At 37.0% G+C, this 20,157-nt stretch overlaps 1 protein-coding gene across 2 annotated transcripts in view; it reads left to right on the top strand.

Annotated features, from left to right (window-relative positions):
• Arhgap6 (Rho GTPase activating protein 6) overlaps nt 1–20,157 on the top strand; it is a 254,670-nt gene that overhangs the window by 90,220 nt on the left and 144,293 nt on the right. The gene's annotated exons all lie outside the window — the stretch shown is intronic.

Genomic DNA, 20,157 nt, shown 5'->3' with positions numbered 1-20,157 from the left:
AAGTTGATGTGACAAGTCTGAATACAATGGGAATGATGAAATTAAGATAGTGAACATACAGATCATCTCAAATACTTAACCTTTTGTGATGAAAATGCTGAAATTTACTCTTTCTGGTTTTGAAATACACACTTCTTAGTCACTAGCTATATTTACTACACTGTGCTACAGATGTGTATAAAACTCTGAGGCTCTGCTGTTTGAATGCACCATCCTCATCTTCTAGCCCAACTTTAATCAGAGCAGTGGAGCACACTGTGATGTATGTAGAGCAATAGCTGGCACTTAAGTTCATTTTGGAGGTTGTGGTTGAGGTTGTACTGTTACTATAAAATGATGGTTAGGGTCTGCTTGTAAATACTCTTTAACATAAATGTGGTTCTTGAACAACTTGTTGGAAGGAGTTGGGGGCTGGTGACAGACTTAGAGTTGGCTAGTTTAATTAGTCACTGGAGTTAACTTACTGAAGCAACTACCATGTTTTTCCTTCTTAATTTTATCTCGTTGAGGGGAAAATTGACTTGAAATTTTCTAGCTTTCTTTCTTATGTATTTTTCTGCACTAAAAAGTAGTTCCTGCTACTCATAATGTTTAATTATGCAATACTCGATTCAAACATTCCAAATATCAAAAGATGACTATGTTAGGGTCAACACATACAATTTTTACCATCTTTCAGAGAGTCAATGACTCACCCCTAATCATTAGCTCCAGGAACTTGCCGTAATGATCTCACAATCCTGGGGCTCACATGTCCTAGGTTTCTCAGCCTCCATGAAGTTCATTACTTATTAAAGTTTGGGATCTGTTCTCATGTAGGTGTAATGGGATCAGCAGGATGATAAAGATGATGGAACTGGCATTTAGAGGGAAAGCTCATTTCTAACACTCACCTCTTCTAATGAGTCACTGCAAAGCCTCTATTACTATAAAATTTGCTTTTCATAACACTGGAAATTTTAAATCTTTACACTTAGCTCTTGAATGATCAGCCTATGGCAGATAATATTCTTAGGACTCAGTGTGTTGAAAATTTAATTGAACTTAGAATTTCATACTCCAATGTCTCAGGTGACTTTTAGTAACTTTGGGGCACTAATATGCCTCTAGACCAGCTGTTCTCAACCTGTGGATCATGACTCCTTTGGGGACTGAAAGACCCTTTAATAGGGCTTGCATATCAGATATACTTCATTTCACATTTTATATCATAACTCATAACAGTAGCAAAATGACGTTATGAAGTAACAATGAAATAATTTTATGGTTGGGGATTACCACACATGAGGAAATATATTAAAGGGTCACAGTATTAGGAAGGTTGAGAACCACTGCTGTAGACCTAGAAATAAGTTTGTCAAAATTCCTTAAAGGTAAAGAAATAAAATACCACAAAACAAACTATAGAAATGAAAATTTTCTCAAAAAGTATTCAAGAATAGTGAAGAGAGACTAGGAGTTCTATGAATCAGGCACTTGCATATCATTATCCATTGACTAAAATGTTGAGCATCCCTTAGATTTTAGCCAATTGGGCAAAACACCATGGCACTTGCTAGAAAAGAGTGGTGGTTCCCAGACACTGGCATCCAGTTATGCACTGTTATTTGTTTTTAAGAACTCTGCATGCATTCACATAGAACTTTTAGTTCTCATAAAAGTCAGAGCTATAGTCAGAATTTTACTTTTACCAAACAGATAGCTTGCTCCCACACATTATTTAATAAATAATGTAACAAGATTAGAATTTGAGTTTTGGTCAGATGCCCATGCCTTTAATTAATCCCTGCACTCAGGAGGCGAAGCCAACAGATCTTTGGAAATTTCATGTTATCCAGGGCTACATATTAAGGGCTATCTCAAAATGAAAGGAAGGAAGGAAGGAAGGAAGGAAGGAAGGAAGGAAGGAAGGAAGGAAGGAAGGAAGGAAGGAAGGAAAGGTGAGTCTGAGTCTGGCTTTCCCACCAGTACATCTGTAAGTGTGCTCCACTCTAGAAACTTGATGTTTCTCTTCTGAAATGTTGATAGTATATAATGTAAAGAAAATCATGGATAGACAATTGGAGAATCAAATACACAGAAGACAGGTTTTTCTTTCTTTCCTGGCATGAAGTTTTCAACTTTACTTTCAGGTTAGTAAAACATGAGTAATTTGCACAGTGATAGTCCCTTGTAAAAAAAATATAATGCAATTTATATTAAGTAATGTGGATTTTGCCTGATGCGTAATTACCATATGATACACATGTTATTTGTGTCAAGCGTGTTACCTGACTACAATGATTTTAAATAAATAAAATGATTTATTATGGCTTTATTTAATAAAATACGTAAAAAGCCATACTTGGAAAAGATACTGTAAGTCACTGAAGAGAAATCTAATCCAAGTTTAACAACTCTGTTAATTGAAAAAAAAAAAAAAGGCATTTGCAGTTGCAAGTGATCATTACCCTGCCCTGACTTAGTTTTATGGAAAATGAATGTATTTACTTAATTCCCTTTTAAAACTCTAATTTTAATAGTGACTCCTAAGCAATACAGAACATGCTTTGTGTTTGACATCAAAGGGAAAAAGAAGAATTAGTCAATCTTGTTGCTCTAACTTTAGCTGTATTGATTCCTATGATGGGTTTTTCATAGCATGTCAAGTGATTGCTGTTTTGCAGTAAAGGTGTTACTTTGACTCAATATCAAAGCAACACATTATGCCTCAGCCTTCCATTGTATTTCTTGTTCAGTGAACTGCCAAAAAGAACCAGAAGGAGTAATTTTAAATTCTACTTGCCATAGAAGAAGAAACATCACTCAGATAAAATATCTGCTTTCTAAATGGATGATTTTTCTGTACTATTTGGAATTGGATGTTTCTTGTTATACATGTTTAACTAGGGTGTATCTTTTTAACCTACAAGAAGTTTTCTCAGCATCATCTCTATTGACATTTGGATCCTGATCATTCTTTTCTGTTCTAAAGATTGCAGGACTATTAACCACCATTCTAGTACTAGTCATAATTACCAACTCAATGCCAGTAATGACAATTGAAAATATCTCCAGGTATCAGCCAGGCGGTGGTGTCGTGCACCTTTAATCCCAGCACTTGGGAGGCAGAGGTAGGCAGATCTTTGTGAGTTCGAGGCCAGCCTGGTCTGCAGAATGAGATCCAGGAAAGGTGCAAAGCTACACAGAGAAACCCTGTCTCGAAAAACAAACAAAAAAAAAAAGAAAGAAAGGAAGGAAGGAAGGAAGGAAGGAAGGAAGGAAGGAAGGAAGAAAGAAAGAAAGGAAATATCTCCAGATATCTTTAAGCTTCCCACTAGGTGGAGAGTCACCCCAGTTATGAACAAGTAATCAATTTGTCAAGAAAAGGATAACCTTTACAAAGGACTTTAATGTAGAATACATTTCTCTTTCAAATGATTCATATTTGAGATCATTAAAATTTCAATAGTAAATGTCAAATAACTTGCAGAAGCCAAAAATCTTAGTTCTCATATAGTTATCTGCATAGGAGTGTAAATAACATAGTGGCATTATTTTTGAAACAATGATTTGCATCATTTATAGGCTAACAAAGATACTTTTTGTGACTTGTGTGTTTACTTCTATGAAATGCCTCTTAGTGATGTGATACTATTATTATATTTAGTGATAAATTAATCATCTTTATTAGACAATTGTATGAAAGAGTGAACAATTCAGAAAAATAATAATAGTTTTCATATTGGACTCTGTATTATTTAAGAAGAATGCTGTTCCCATTTGACTTGCTCAATAATTAGTCTTTAAATTTTCCAACATTTCATTGGTAATTTGAGTAATTCCTCTATTTTCAGTAAACACACTGTAATTTTCATAGTTATTTGTAAGCACTTGAGCTCCAGTTTTATTATCATTAAACAATATAGTCACATTTCAAAACAAACAACAGATAAAATGTGCCTATTTTCCTTATTTGGAGTTTTAATATTTTAGATATTAAAATTGTAGGTGTTCCCACATGGAGGTGTACACCTGTTATACCACCAGTCCAGAGTCTGAGTCAGCTGGATGGTGAATTCTTGCTCTATAGATCAGGCTGGCCTCCAGCTCAGGGATCTGCCTGCCTCTGCCTCCTGAGTGCTATGATTAAAGGTGTGCGCCATAACTGCCCATGGATGGTGAGTTGTAAGTCACGTTGGAACAGAAAGGGAACTGTCTCAAAAATCCAAATTTGTAAGACCTTTGTGCTTTACACACTTTATCTTTGTTATGTTTAATGGCAAGTTCTCCTAAATTGTAAGGGCAATAATTTCACTTAATTGTATTTGGTGATATTACTATTGTAATTGGTGCTTTGTAATATTTTATATTATATCATTCTCCTCGTGTGATAGTTTTCATTGTCAACTTGCCATAACTTATAATCATGTGGAAAGAGAGACTCCATAAGAGATTATCTACATCAAGTGGCCTAGGCTTGCCTATGAGAGATTTTTCTTAGTGATTAATTGAGGTGGAAAGATCCACCTTGAATGTGAGCAGCACTATTTTCTGGGCTGGGCCCTGAATGGTATAAGAATGGGAAAAGTAAGCTAGGTAGTAGTAGGTATGCATATATTCCTTTTTTCTGCCCTTGACAGAGCTGCTTCAAGTTCCTGGCTTTGACTTCCCCTCAATGATGGAGTTGGGAACTAAAGTAAACTATTTCTCATAAGTGGCCTTTTGCCAAGGTATTTTATCACATAAACAGATAAGAAACTAGAATACCCACAAAGAAGTTTTCCAGTTACTTCTTGAGTAACTAATATAAAATGCCAATATTTAACTAGATAATTCAGATAGCTAATATCATACTTCAGAATTTGGGAGCATACTATGCTTAGTAGTATTACTCAAAGATTACATTTAAATGACATGAATAGGTTGTTCTTGTCCATTTAAAATATAATGTGTATAACATCATGGAAAGCAGTGATAACAGTTTAAGTTACAAATCATAAATTATATAAAGGGAGAAATGATGGATTTCTGGGCCCTTCCTGTGTGTCTCTTGCAGTCTGACCTCATGGTAATCTCTTTTCCTCTTGTGTGCTCCTCTCAGTAAGGACTTCTAAATATGGGGGACATGCTATAAAATTATGTGAAACTCTGCAGAGTGAATTCCAGGACAGCTAAGCCTACAATAGCGAAACCTTATCTCAGAAAAAAAATTACCTACGAAGTAGTCATTCAGATTTCTCAAATGTTGGACTTAGACATAAGAATTGTCCACAGAATCAACTATGTATGGGCATAAGTGTGGGCAGTTTGGTGATGTTTATCACACCAAATGATATGTAGTTCTGTGTTGTCAATGTTTTCATACCAATTGACATATGACAATACTAGAAAGGTGTACATGGTCACATTTGAAAAAAGGTACCTTGTTACTGGCATCTAGCTAATAGAGGCTGGGGATGATGCTAAATATCCTATAGAGTGCAGCACAAACCCTGAAACCAAGAATGTTCTTACTCCAAATACCAAGATTGCCAAGGCTGAGATATCCTTGACTATAGAGAAGATTCATTAAAATATTTTCTTTATTCTGCTGTGCTGTTCTTGAGATACTCCTTGCAACTGTCGTGTTATATGGTATGCCACGTCAGTGGTATGTCAACCATCTTACTCACATATATGGCTTACCATAGCACAAAGAAAAATATGGCCTCTTAAATGGCCCCTTATCTCAGGATCTAGAGCTCTCAGTTCAGGTACAATTTATTTTTAAAAATTTCTCTGGGATATTAGAACATAGAATATTTATGGTCAATTTTGATTGACAATGAAAGTAAAAAGTTAGACCTCATTCCTGTAATTTCCTGTTTCTGAATTTTATGCAAATATTTTCAAATGACTGCTGCTGCCTTTATTTGTGCCTTTAATTTATGATGAACCCTATGGAAAGTACTATTCTGGGTACAGTTAAACAATCCACTTTAGGCATGATAGGCTGCTATGACCTCTTTAAACAGAATTGTATTGAATTGGAAAATGCACATGTGGATTTATGTATGTACATGCATGTAGTGTCCATTCAAATTCTAGCAGCTAACAGATTTAAATGCATTCTTTCGTTTAGTCATTTTGTTAAGAAGCTACTTGTGAGTTGGCTTTTGTTTTTAACATTTTTTAAAAGTAAAGATACTTATTTTGAGTTTACTTTTCTTACATTTATACTACTTCACATCAGGTTTCAATTTTGCAATTGAATCTGTGCCCAACTGAACATTTTCCTCCTCCTCCTCCTCCTCCTCCTCCTCCTCCTCCTCCTCCTCCACTTCTTTAGACATGGTCTCACTCTTCATCCCAGGCTGGCTTGGAAATTACTATGTAGCTCAGCAGGCCTCAAACTCACAGTGATGGCCATGCCTTATCTTCCGGGTATTTAAGATTACAGGTTTGAGACACCACACCTAGCTCTAATTAAAGAAAACCTTAAACTGCTTAGAATCTCAGCCAAAGTGCTCATTTACCCTATTACATTGCTTTACAATAAGTTCTCTTTGTGGCATAATTTGAAAAAAAAAACTAGATAAATACTAGATGTATACTTAACACAAAAAACACCACATGCTATGACCATATGCATATATTTAAATATTAATTATTGAAATATCTATAGATATTTAAATGCTGATGTTTTTAAATGATGGCAACATATTTTTCTGTTCTGTGAATCTTTAAAGGGAAAGCCTTATTTCAATATTTGATGACTTTATCATTCATTCAATTTCATTAGCTGAAATGTTTGCACTTAGTAGTATTTTTTAATTTTGCTATGAAGAGGAGCTTATATATAAATTGAAATTATTCCATAAATTCATCCATGTTTTTTGTGAATGTAGAGTACACACTAAAGGAGGAAGTAGATATTTTATTTGAACTGACCAAAGCATACAGTTTCCTTTTCTCTAGCAGGAAACAAGTAGGGTTGGGTTTTTTGTTGTTGTTGTTTGTTTTGTTTTGCTTTTGTTCTTTCCATAGCCCTCCCTCTTCCATTCTGATACAATGAAAATAATTTGCTTCACAATGGGTTGCAGGAAGCTGTAATTTATAATCCATTTCAGTAGTAGAGTTGATCATCCATGAATATCATTCCTTTTCTAGTTATCAACGTTCCAAATAGTCTTTGTCTTCACTTCATTTGTAAATATATATCTTTGACTTCAGTGTCTGCTCTTTGCTTTCTAGAGAAATGATTTTAGTTCTTCAAGATTTGAAGAAATTGACTATGATGTTTTCTCCAATTGTACCGTGCAAACTTTTTTACCCCTACCCAGTAGTCTAGCTGTTTATCCATTAAAATCACTGATAACATTCCGTTTTGTTAGTTAGTATCTTGTCTGTCAGTAATTGGAGCCCACTAAGGTCTGAGACAGTACAGCCCAAATTTGTTAACTTGACTCTAGTTTTTATTTAGGTTAAAGTCTCCATCTGTGGCACTGTGTTCCTATTACACACTGCAAATATGAACCAGCACAGCCTTTAAATCAAGTGCTGTCAAGCTAACACGAGAAAACAAGCCACAGAGCTGTCTCAGAGAAGCTTTGTTCTCTGACCTGGATTCCCCAGATGGGTAATGTGGTTGAAACATAGAAAAACTAGCATTCACATGAAGTGATGCAGTGAATACAGTGCTGTAGACAGTAATTGTAGACCCCCAAGCCTAGATGTTAGAAGACTAACATCTGCTTTGCTGTGTGATATCCCCCACAGCTGTTTAGAGAATCATAAATTGCTCTGTCAAAAGCTTGTTTACAAAAGCCTAGCCAATTTCAAAATGAAGTTGCCTTTGAGTTGTCCCTGTTTCATGTTAGTGTTTGGAAAATAAATCTAAGTGGTTAAAACATAAACGCATCAACTCAAAAGCAAATGGCAATGAAAACCAAGTAAAATTAAAAGATGCTCCAAATTTTAACTTATTGTCCTGAATGAAAAATGCATGATTACAACTTTTCATCTTTTTATTATTAAGAGAGGAGAAAATTCAAAGGGATGTAATATTGATTTTCTGTACCATGTAACTCTATGGTATATAATACTACTGATAGATGATGTGATGGAAGCTTGTCTTATTCAAAGAGAAATGGAAACTGATAATAAAGTTGCAGGTACATGTATAAGCAACGGTTTTCAAAGTGTAATTCCTGAAATCAGCAGCATCTGTATCACTTGCAAATACATTTAAAATGCTTGTGTCATTGGAAGAACCTATTAAATCAGAAATTCTGGGATAGGTCTTGGGTTTTAAAAAGCCCTCTAAAGGCCAAGCGGTGGTGTTGCACGCCTTTAATCCAAGCACTCGGGAGGCAGAGGCAGGTGGATCTTTGTGAGTTCGAGGCCAGCCTGCTCTACAGAGCGAGATTCAGGAAAGGCACAAAGCTACATAGAGAAACCTGTCTCGAAAAACCAAAAACAAACAAACAAACAAAAAGGCCCTCTAAAAGATTTGGATGCACATTCCTATTTGAGAATCACTTCAATATGAATGAATGAATGAATGAATGAATGAATGAATGAATGAGCGAGCAATTGAATAGGTGAGAGAGTGAGTGAGAGGATGGATGGTCAAGTAGAGGTGGATATGTAGGAACAGTTACATGTATAAATACAGATGTAAATGTAGATATAGACATGTAGATAGATATTTGGAATTGCTGCTGCAGGATTTTTGTAGAGGAGCAAATTACTTTGTGAACTTATATGATTAGATAAAACCTTTTATTTTTCTCTAGGCAATGAATTTATGACTTATAAACTGAGAAGATAGGCTTAGGATTTATTTGTTGATTGCCTCCCAATTAAGCTCATCTGAAGTGTTTGTCCATCAAGTTTACTACTGGGATAGTTTATGTCACCAAAAGACTGGTCATTTTGACTTTTGTCACAGTCAGCAATGCTGTTCCGTGTCCTTGTCCCATCTGTTCGTCAGTCTGGCGTTTTTGATGACTGGATATACAGAATTCGGAATCAATGTCTTACTGCTCGGTTCATGCTGTTTGAATGCCTTTGTGTTGGTGTCTCCCACCCCTTCAGTGTCCACACTCACAGAGATCCACCTGCCTCTGCCTCCTGAGTGCTGGGATTAAAGGCCTGTACCACCACTGCCTGGTACAATGTTAGTTTTTAAGCATGTATAATTTACTTTCATCCTACCATTCATATACAGCACTATTTATAATGGAGATGAATTAGACACTGCTAAATACCTAATGTGAGGCATATTTAAATACAACATGTTATATTACATCACAAAGTAATATGATTCAATTTGGAAAGAAATTTCAAAACTCAAGAAAATATTCGGTTTGATTCTAAGATTAAGGTTGATTTTGCTTGCATGGATCTTGCAATAACCAAAGACAGTACAAACTAAGAACTATGAAAGGATTATAAATTATTTCCTATATTTTCTCACTGTGTCCCAAATTTCCTTGTCTACCTGTTATGATGACTATCTTTTCACCAGTTTTCACAGGAAAGAACACATTTCTTGGTGATAAAATTAAAAGTGACCCTCTCCTTTGGGGGGAGAGCAAGCCTACTACAAATAGATGATTGACATTAGACCACATAGAATTTCTTTTTAGAGAAGAAGAGACTGTACAAGAGTTTATAGCTTTAAGGAAATATTTCTCTTTATTTTAACCCAAGATGATGGTAATTTATCACCCTCAGGAAGTGTTTAGGGGTGGATAATGGCAGTTTCCCTAATATTTAAAGGCATGAGGCTTGAAACTCTTTTGAAGGCCTCTTTGTTTTTGAAGATAAACATAGCCAGTGGCTTTATTTTTTCTATACAACTCCTGCTGGCTCTAAAATTCTGAAAATCTTAAATAAGCGTGGATCAATAATTATCAAATGAAAAAGAACTACTTTTTTTTTTTAGTTTTTCACCAAAAACTTTCCTTAAGATGGTCTTCCTCAAGCATTTCTTTTTAAGCTCTGGAATACCCACATGTGAGTTGTGATGGTATGACCTGTATCATTTGGATGACCCTGGCTGATACTAACAAAAATAAATAAATAAATAAATAAAACTAGCTTAATTAGGTATTTAGAGGCTTATGCTATTGAAAAGACATAACTTTTCCCATTTTTTTTCATTTTCTAAAATGTTCTTCTAAATGTGGTCTCTAGGATAGTAGCAAGAGAAGGTGAGGCAATTTGAACATAAATATGTCCATGTCCAGATCAGCAATTGTGAATTGGAGGTAATTCTAACATGAGATATCCAGCAAATACTGGGAGATACTTTTCATTTCGCAACTAATGGAGATGTTAATGTAATCTGGTGTTTGAGCACTGAGATGTTTGTAAACATTCTACAGTGCATAGGAGAACCCTCAAACTACAAACATGCATTATAGTGAGGTTGGAGAATACTGGCAGAGAAAAAGAAATGTGTAATTTTCTGTATTTATTGCTTAGTTTAAGGTAACATTTTCTAGAAACCTCCAACCATCATTTCCCTGTGAGCTGCTCGCTCCAAGTGACTCAAGGAGGTCTGATGGCATTACGCTTGGGTTTGAGGATTAGTTGTGGGCAAAAGAGGCAATATTTCCAAGATTAGCTTACTTAGTTCCCAAATGCCTGGGGTGTAGCTACTCTATACTCTGTCAAAAAGAACAGCAAATGACCATTGTATACTCATACTACTTTATGAGTGAGAAAGGAAAATTCAGGCATCATTAGCAGTGTTGTTAACCACTGCAGAATAAACACTGTTGATTAGCATTTTAAGTCCTTCCTGTGGGATTTTGAGTAGCACTTCTGCTTTTGTATTTTTCTGTTTTATCTGCCTCAAGACTTTCACAGATTAAAAAAAAATTTACTCAAGTGGCTTATTAATAATCAGAATATTCTTTCACAAAGAAAGTCATATTCAAACAGGAGAAATAGCAACTTCTAACAAAGAGTTAATTGACAGAACACAACAACCAACAATAGAAGAACTTGTCTTAGTGACTCAGAGTGAAAGTTCTGCAGATGCTAGGGAGGCTAAGAGAACATACTGAAGAGGTGGAAACACAGCAAGTTCTCATGAGATTGATTTGCTCTTTGGGCAGGAGCATGGCAAAGTGATACATTCATTTACTTGACTTCTGAAAGATGGCTGCTGGTTTTCTTCTTGCTTTGCTTTTAACTTAAGCTTTTCTTTCATTTTCAGGAATGGAGATTACTCCCCTAAAAGAGAAAACAAAAACAAAACAGTTCTTTTAGCAAGCTGGGAAGATACTTCTTGTCTTCACTTTTAATTGATGTAAATGTGTACCTACATATTTAAAATCATAGTATATATCAATTTCACTGTTGCTGGTATTTTAAAAAAATCTATTAATAATGTACATTCTGTTCTATTAGCCAGTGTCCCTGCACATGCACATTGACTACTTAAAAGCCATGACTAATCTAGAATCCTACAAATTACTTGTTGCCAAACCATCTCAAAACCAAAATTGTAAAAATATTTGAGGAGACAAAGTGATAGGCAAAAATTTACATAGCTCAGAGATAAAGATCTTTTTACCCAGTTGACTGAGTCTGATGCTGTGTCTACCCTTGCAGAACCTTGAGTCTATGTGGCTATTTTCCATCACCAAAATACTCTTCATTCAGTTGCTTCTCAAAATTCCCAGCATCAATTCTTTGCAAAGCAGGGTGTTTCAGGGTAGAAATACAGTGAGATGAGACTCTTTTTCACTGTGAAGCTTCCAAGCCAATGGGATAGCAATAAACAAATACGCAATCATAAAAAAAGCAACAAGTTGAGATAAGTGCTAGGAAGAAATGAACAGAAGGTTGAGATGGAAAAGCCAGGGAGCATTGACTTCAGATTGAGAAGGTCAGGAAATGCTTTTTGAGCAAATGAGATTTAAGCAGAGATCTAATGAAGGAGGAGCCAGCCATGGGAAAATGCCCTGGAAGAGCAGCTCAGGCACAGGAAACAAGGCAAGAGGAAATCCCTAAGCAGGCCAGAGCTTGCCTTGGCCCTACGTGTTTGGAGAATAAGGAGAAAGATGAGCAGGAAAGAGGATAAGTTGAGGAGGTTGGCCAGATGTTTTACTACAGGGAGGCCCTGTATGGATGAATTTTGTTCTAAGTACAGTGGAAACCCATTGACTCTTCTGGCTTGCTTGTTGTTATGTTATAAAAGCTTGAGAATAGCATATTCCTTTATGTAGCAGTTGAACACAGCTCTGAACCCAGGTGTGAGTTATGTTAGAATGATCTTGAACATGTTCCAACCTTGCTTTGCTTAGTTACTCACCTATAAAATGGAAGTGTACCTCCTAGTAATGTGCTTTAGTGTGGTTAATATAAACACCAAACATAATGTGTATATCATAAAAGGAAGGCTTGTCTTTGAGAACATTCTGATTTGTCCTCTGAAAACTTAGTTAAACAAGAGCAAGAGTAGATTGTTACATTGGCTTAATGGAGGCAAGAGATGGGGTGATGGTGAAAGTGCACCTAGAGAGGAGGGCCAGGTTCCTCAATTGTTTTAGAGATAAAGTCAGAAGAACTCTAGAAAAGACTAAATGTAGGACTCAAGTTCAAGAAAAGAATAAAGAAATACTATTTAGTTTCTGGCTGGACAACCTCTGTGGAAAAGATCATCATGCTTTTATTTTCAGTGATCTTCATAATTATCAACAACAATAACAGTTCTTGAGAGGGTACTGCAAGCCAGACATAATGACAAATACTTTATCAACAATCAACACTTCTCAAGATGTAGGAGGGTGGGGTACAAAGACATTTGCCAGAATGAAAAGCAAAGAGTTTGATATTGGATAAGTGAAGTTTGATATGACCTGAGATAGCAGGTGAGAGGGTCAAAAGGCAGTTGGATAGAAAACGCCATAAAAAAAAGAGACAATTGGCTTAGAGATGATAATATTTAAGAGTCATGAACTTTGCAGTGGAATTCATCATCATGTTCTTTTATATAATGGCTTGGGATGTTACAATAATATTTTTATCTCTTTTGGTTTAATCTTTTCTTCTGAGTTCAAGACCTGCTTCCTAACAATCTAAGTATCAATGGAATTTCCAGCTAGTTCTCCACAATGTAAAATAAAGTACTCTATCAACATTTTTGGCTTTGAATTGAACTCTGTTGAATCTGATGGATCTATGTCTGTGGTGTCTATGAAACACCATCTCCTAATCAAAGTTCAAAGAAGCTTAGTTCAAGTTATGCTTTGAAATCAACAGAATTTCATTAATTTAGATGGATAAAGAAAATTGTTTATTGACGGTATTTAAATGGACATTTAAACAATATTTTTCCAATCCCACACAGTTAGTGGCATAAGGTCTTGAGAAAGCATGAAACATTTTTATCAGTCTCATATTTTGTTAAGCTTGCCAAACACAGCTCAATTCCATAGAAATTTGTAAACCCGAGTACTGGCCGAATTTCAGAGTCGCTGAATGTATGCCAATGAATAAAATTGTTAAACTCTTTGATTTTCCCCTATTTTTCCCTTAAAAAGTAAGATAACATGTGCCTCAGAGTTCCATTGTTCAGTATCTGTTATATAGCACCCTGGCTTATTTGAAAAGAAACCTATATGGTTGCTTCAGGAAAAACATTGTTTGATAGTCTTCCTCAGGAACATCCTACTTCTCACACCAACCAATATCTTTTAGAAGGTGATGGCATCATCTTTAAAAAGCCGGATAATACCAAGTGCCTTTATGGTGGAAACATTTAACACAAACCCAGAATAGATGAAAGTTCTATATTGGTGCTATTACATGAATATAATAAATGGCAGAAACTGTGCCTTGTAATTAGCTGAAGTAACTAGCAAATCATTCCTTGGAAGCATTAGCCCTATTAGCATAAGGCACCATTTTAAACAAAAATCTTAAGTGCAATGTAGAATGCACATAGTAGCACTGATAAACTCATGTTTAATAAACTCATATTTATAGGCAGTGATCCTGTGTACCCAAGAACCATTTGAAGAGATGAAGAATAGAAAGCAAACAAGTAATATTAATAAATGTAATGAAATGAAAATAATTTTAATAATGTGTCATAAACTCAACTGCAGTTATTCTAGTGGATGACAGATAAAAATGCTGGGGCTTTTCTGAATACAGTGATCACTCTTCATCGTTACCTCTTGCTAGTTTCATTTCTATTTATACTTGTGAAAATAGGCGCTGGCCCCTAGGGGCCATGCTCTAACTTTAAACAATGCTTGAATGAGTAGATTCTTGGGGTTTGTGAGATAGCTCAGCAGATAAAGGAGCTTACTACCAGGCCTGATGATCTGAGTTTGAGCCAAGGGACCCATGTAATGGAAGGAAAGAATTGACTTCCACATGGTGTCCTCTCACCTACATGTGCTCGCACATGTATACACACACACACACACACACACACACACACACACACGATAAATAAATTTAAACAATTTTTAAGTAGATTCTTTCCTCTCTAATAAATGAATAAATAAAATGTAAAGGGCAACAATGAGTTGCTAAATTTCATCTAGGAGGAATACACTGAGCTGTTCTGCTAGAACTAAATGGCATTTAATTCATAGATTAAGTGCAATTCAAGAGTGATTTTATGTTCTAAAGGGTTGTCATAGATGAAGCTGTGAGCATACAGAGATGAGAGCTGGTGTTCAGTGTTTGTGGCATTTAGGGAGGAGCAGGGCTGCACCATGGTGCTTGAGCAGAATCTTTACTCTCAGTGACTGAGAAGAAGGTCCCTGAGTCCTACTTCTGGGGAACAGTGCTCCTAGTTATATTCTCAAGTAGAAGCCTGATTACATTGTGGTCCCTGTATTTGCAGGAGCAATGGAAAATTCAGAAGAGCCTTCTGTCATCAGGCAAGGGTTCTTGTGAAGGAATAAGAATCTGTATTTCATCCTTTTTTTAATGAAGCAGCTTTATCAAAATAAAATTCACATATCACACAATTTACCCATTTAGATTGAATAACTCAATGGTATATCCACGGGGACACTCTCACACTCTGTTGTAGAACCATTTCATCACTCATAAAACAGAGCAGCCTCCCTTCATCATCGCTGTCTCCTGCCCATTCCCTGAATCCCTGGAAACCACTGACCCGTCACTATAAATGTGCCTGTCTTGAACATTTCTTGGAAATGGTATTGTACAATCTGGTCTTTTGGGCCTGCCATCTTTCAGTCAGCATCATGTTGTCCATTCATGCACCTGCACATTTTGATACAAATCTACACTCTCAGTTCTGTTGAGTTTATATCCTAGAGCTGAGCTGTTGAGTCATAGAACTCTGCCGAACATTTTGAGAAAGCACCGAACTGTTTTTAAAAGCATTTCCTATTCCCACTAAGTAGTGCAGTATGATGGAGCCTCATCCTCACCACTGCTTTTGTAAGTTAGTTCAATATGTGATGCTTAGCTCCCATGATTTTGATTTGCATATCCCCAATAGCTGGCGATGCTGAACACCTCTTTCTAAGCACATTGGCTACTCATGCATTTTCTTCAGAGGAATGCCAGTTCCGATCCTTCACCCATTAAGTTGGAAGAGTGATTTTATATTTATATATTGTGTATAGGAATCCCTTAACAGGTATGTGTGTGAATGTTTCTTTTTTTCTCCTTTTTTTATTTATTATATTTGTGTTTTAATTTTACACATCAGCCATGCATTCCCCTGTCCTCCCCACTCCAGCTCCCGCCCCCACCTTCCCCCCAGTCCCGCCCCTCCATTCCCAGAATGTTTCTTCTAAATGGTTGGTTCCTAGTCCAACATTCATGTTGCTTTTCTAGTGTTTTCTCCAAACAGGCATATGTCTATAGAATCACTTAACTCAAGATTTTAACTTTTAGATGTCCTTCCCTAAGAGAGTACTCTAGATCTCTTGGCTTGCTATTGCTACAAAGGCCTTTTGGTGCGGGGAGATCCCCAGGGTTTCTGACTCAGAGCCTCACAGTGACCCAAGGCCTTCTCCCTCCCAGGGCCTCTTGCCATGCATTCCAGCTGGGGAGTCTGGCTGACAGGCTCCGTTAGCACTGAGCCTTGCCTCCTGTTTTCTTCTCTGTATCCACACTGAGCAGGAGGTATGGGGGGGTCAGTTGTGTATGGAGCTGCTGCTGCTGCTGACATGTAAGGGCCCCAGAGAGGTAAGAAGATATTATATGTGTGTTTCAGGATCTGTGTGTTGTAACTCTTGTGAGCAGCAGACTAAGACCAGAGCCAGCATGATATGGAAGGCTTCAGAAACTAAGGATCCCATAGAAGGGAGGGGACACAGTGGGGAAGGAGAGATACAATTTTACTGGAGGGTTGTCTTCACCCAGTTCGCTCCATCCTGCATTTGCATCTCCTTCAATTCTAAGTTCAGAAGGTTTGGATGGAGGTTAAGATGTCTTTCCTCCTGTTATTCTAGGACAGTGATTCTCAGCCTTCCGAACGCTGCAACTTTTAATACAGTTTTTCGTGTTGTGGTGACCCCAATCATAAAATTATTTTCATCGCTATTTGGGCTTACACAGGGACACATGCTCAGCCTGGAAGGAGGGTACTGGACCTGCCTGTACTGGATCCACCAGGTTTAAATGAGTCCCCAGGGGTGTCTTGGTCCTGGAGGACATGGGAATGGAGGGGAGGGGCTGGGGGAAAGGTGGGGATGGGGGCGGGAGGGGGGAGGTCAGGGGAACCCATGGCTGATGTATAAAATTAAAACACATAATAATAATAAAAAAAATTTTCATCGCTACTTCGTAACTGTAATTTTGCTACTGTTAGGAATCATAATGTAAATATCAGATAGGCAGCCCCTGTGAAAGGATTGTTTGACCTCCCTCAAAGGGAGTCTTGACCTACAGGTTGAGAACTTCTGCTTCAAGGTTTGGGACCTTCAAGGCAGGCTAACTGGAATGCAATGCCATTGCCAAAACCATGCATATTTTTGTTGAAAACTAGAAACAAATCTTAAAAAGGACCCATCACTGCTCCTCTGAGTTATTTCTTCAGCATTTGAAACTTGACTTTCAAATATACACAGCTTAATAATGTTATGAATGCCCCAGTAGTCTTCTAGTTTAACATTTTTGTGTCACAATTAAGGAAACAGAGTCTTGGTGGATAAGACTTGGGCAGTGTTATCTGAATAGCCCATAACAGAATTGACACCAAATATCATTGCTGCTGAGACATTTTTGAGTTTCATGCTTTGAGTACTATATAATGACAACAGGAGATGAGAGAGTGTTGCCACAAATGCTGTTAATATTGTGACATCATGAGCTTTCCTTATATATTGGTGCAGAATGACAAAATGAGGCCTGTCACCTTCCTTGTGGCTACTCCATGAAGGAAAGCAGATGACTGGTTCAGAAAACCTTGCATTTGCTGTTTGCAGACGAGAAAGGCAGCCTTTGGAACATACCTTGCTGTTCCTCATTTTCATGTCTTATTTTTCTGACTTCATAGAAAATCTCAAAAAGTAATATTTTCTTAGTTTTGAATATTAGCCAAATGTTCACAAAGCTAAGCTTCTTGCTGTTGTCACATATCTATATGTAAAAGGTTCTTTGACTCTTTCTTGAAGTAACAGTAAATATTAGTTTGTTTGGTGATCTTTTTTAACACCATTGTGGTGAAATCACAAGGTTTTCTAAATATTGGCTATGTAAGATTTCAAAGTGAGCATTTTATTTCAATTGATTTTCATAGAGTTCTCTTTCTCATCATGTGTACAGGCCACTATGCTATATGCATACTTTAAATGTGTACAAAACAGGTTATTACATGACAAGTTGTTTCTGAAGAAAATTTACTGCTCTTAGATTCTGATCTTTTGAAATTTGTTGAATGATTCCATCTGCCAGGGAAGGTTTTCTATTATGTTTCTGATTACTTATAATAACAACCATCAACTGAATCAACTCGTCAATTTAGTTTCCTGCTTACCTATTATTATTCATTGGAAACATTTGTTTTCTACCTGAATGAGCCACAAAGGCAAAAAATGATTTTCTTTGCTAACATTTCTGTAAATTCTGTGGACAGAAACTGCACCATTTAACAGCAATATTTTATACGTATTTGAAAACTGAGTACTGTCTTTAAAAAAAAGGAAATAGATTTTGAAGTTTTCTGTTGCACCTATTTTTGGATGTGAAAAATCATTTGTAGAAACCAGGTTGAGGCCAAGTTCCTCATCACAGGCCAAAAATGGGATTTTGTAAACCTTTAGAGCCTGCATTTGTTATTGCATGCAGCTGTGCAAATTTGCAAACATTTCCTCTTCATGTCTCCAGTCAGAACTCTGTAGAAGCAGTTTGGACTGCTGCCTCAGTAACTAACATTTGTAGAGACTGCAAAGCAGGAAGCAAGATCTAAGCCTGTGTGTGTGGTGTGTGGTGTGTGCTGTTTGTTTGTGTGTGTGTGTGTGTGTGTGTGTGTGTGTGTGTGTGTGTGTGTATGTGTGTATGTGTGTATGTGTTTCTTAAATCTTTGAACCTTTTCAGTTGTTTTTATCTAGCACTTAAATTCCAGGGAGAAAGAGAGTATGTAAACTAATTAGTTACGATTCAATATCATGCCAGGGACATTTCAATGGTATTTTCATTATGGTCATCTGAGTGAATTTCAGATATGTGTTTCACGTGGCCACAGAAGGAAGACTGGGAAGGGGAAAGGATATATTTCAAAATGGCATAATGATTTCACACTGCAGCTTTCGCAGAACTAACCAATGAAAGACCATTCCTTACACTTCCTCTGAGAATTGTTCTTGCATTTGTTTTTGGTTTAACCACTGGAACCAAAAAAGACAGGGGCCTGTCCATAACTAAAGATACTCCTGAAAGTGAGTTTAACACCTTATCTACTTGCCTACATATATCCTGTATTACGAGAGCAGCCATCATTGTGCATCAGCTCATGTGGTTTTTTCTAGGAGCCCTCTCTCACTCATCCATGTGAGCTTCAGTTCTCTGTTGAGAGGTTTTTCCCAAGATGTGTTGTGAATATTTCTGTATCAAATACTATGGTGTTCCCACTAAAAGATATGTTTCTTTGGGTAGACATAGAAAAATACTCAGAAATTGGCCACTGCACAATGGTATCCCTAAGTTTGGGAACAGAGAGTGAGGTTGGTATTGGGGGTAGACATTTTATAGCATCTGGAATATCAGGTGGGAAGTGGTAGAGATCATGCAGATCATAGTGAGTAAGGAAACTGTTTTAGGTGGCAACATGTCAGAAATTACTTATTGATAATTACTAACCATGTTCCACATTGGAGCCCTTTGCACTGAAAACTTTTGTGTTTTACAAAAAAAAAAAAAAAAAAAAAAAACAAAAAAAAAAACTTGAAGTCAATTTTACTTCAAACTGTGTAGCATTCCCTTTGAGTTATACAGTCAGAAGACCCCCATTTGTGAATATAAAAATCGTATCTTGGGTCTGGGGACATGGCTCAGTTTACCAAGTGCTTGCCAGGCACCATTAGAATCTGAATTCAGATACTCAATACCTACGTAAAAAGATATGAGAGTGTGCATCTGGAATCTCTAGTACTGGGGAGGTGGAGACAGGTGGATCACTGGACTTTACTGGCCAGATAGTCTTTAAGGACTGGTGAGCTTCCATTTTACTGAGGAACCTTGTCTCAAAGGAAAACAACATGGAGAGCAGTATATGAAGACATCAGTTTCTGGCCTACAGATGTGTGAATGCACACACATGCTTCTAAATGTGTACACATTCAAACATGTACATGCAACACACACACACACACACACACACACACACACACACACACACACACACACACACCTGAACATCTACAAATAATTGCATTCATCAGGGATTAAATTTAGGGGCCATTATGGCTGTTAGCTCGGTGTTTTTGTGGGACTCCGAATAGTGGGAACAGGTGTGTCTCTGACTTTTGCCTGCTTTTGGGACTCTTTTCCTCCTATTGAATTGCCTTGGCTACCCTAGATATGGGAGCATCTTCCTTGTCTTCTTGCATCTTGTTTTATCATGTTGGTAGTTGTCTCTTAGAAGCCTGCTCTTTTCTGAAGAGAAATGGAGGGGGAGTGGATGAGAGTAGTGGGATAGGGGAGTTTGGAGGGACAGAAAAGAGTAGAGGAGTG

This window comes from Onychomys torridus, chromosome X (genome assembly GCF_903995425.1).
Source record: "Onychomys torridus chromosome X, mOncTor1.1, whole genome shotgun sequence".
NCBI lineage: Eukaryota > Metazoa > Chordata > Mammalia > Rodentia > Cricetidae > Onychomys > Onychomys torridus.
The sequence above is the reverse complement of the archived record's forward strand: the minus strand, read 5'-3'. Positions and strand labels throughout refer to the sequence as shown.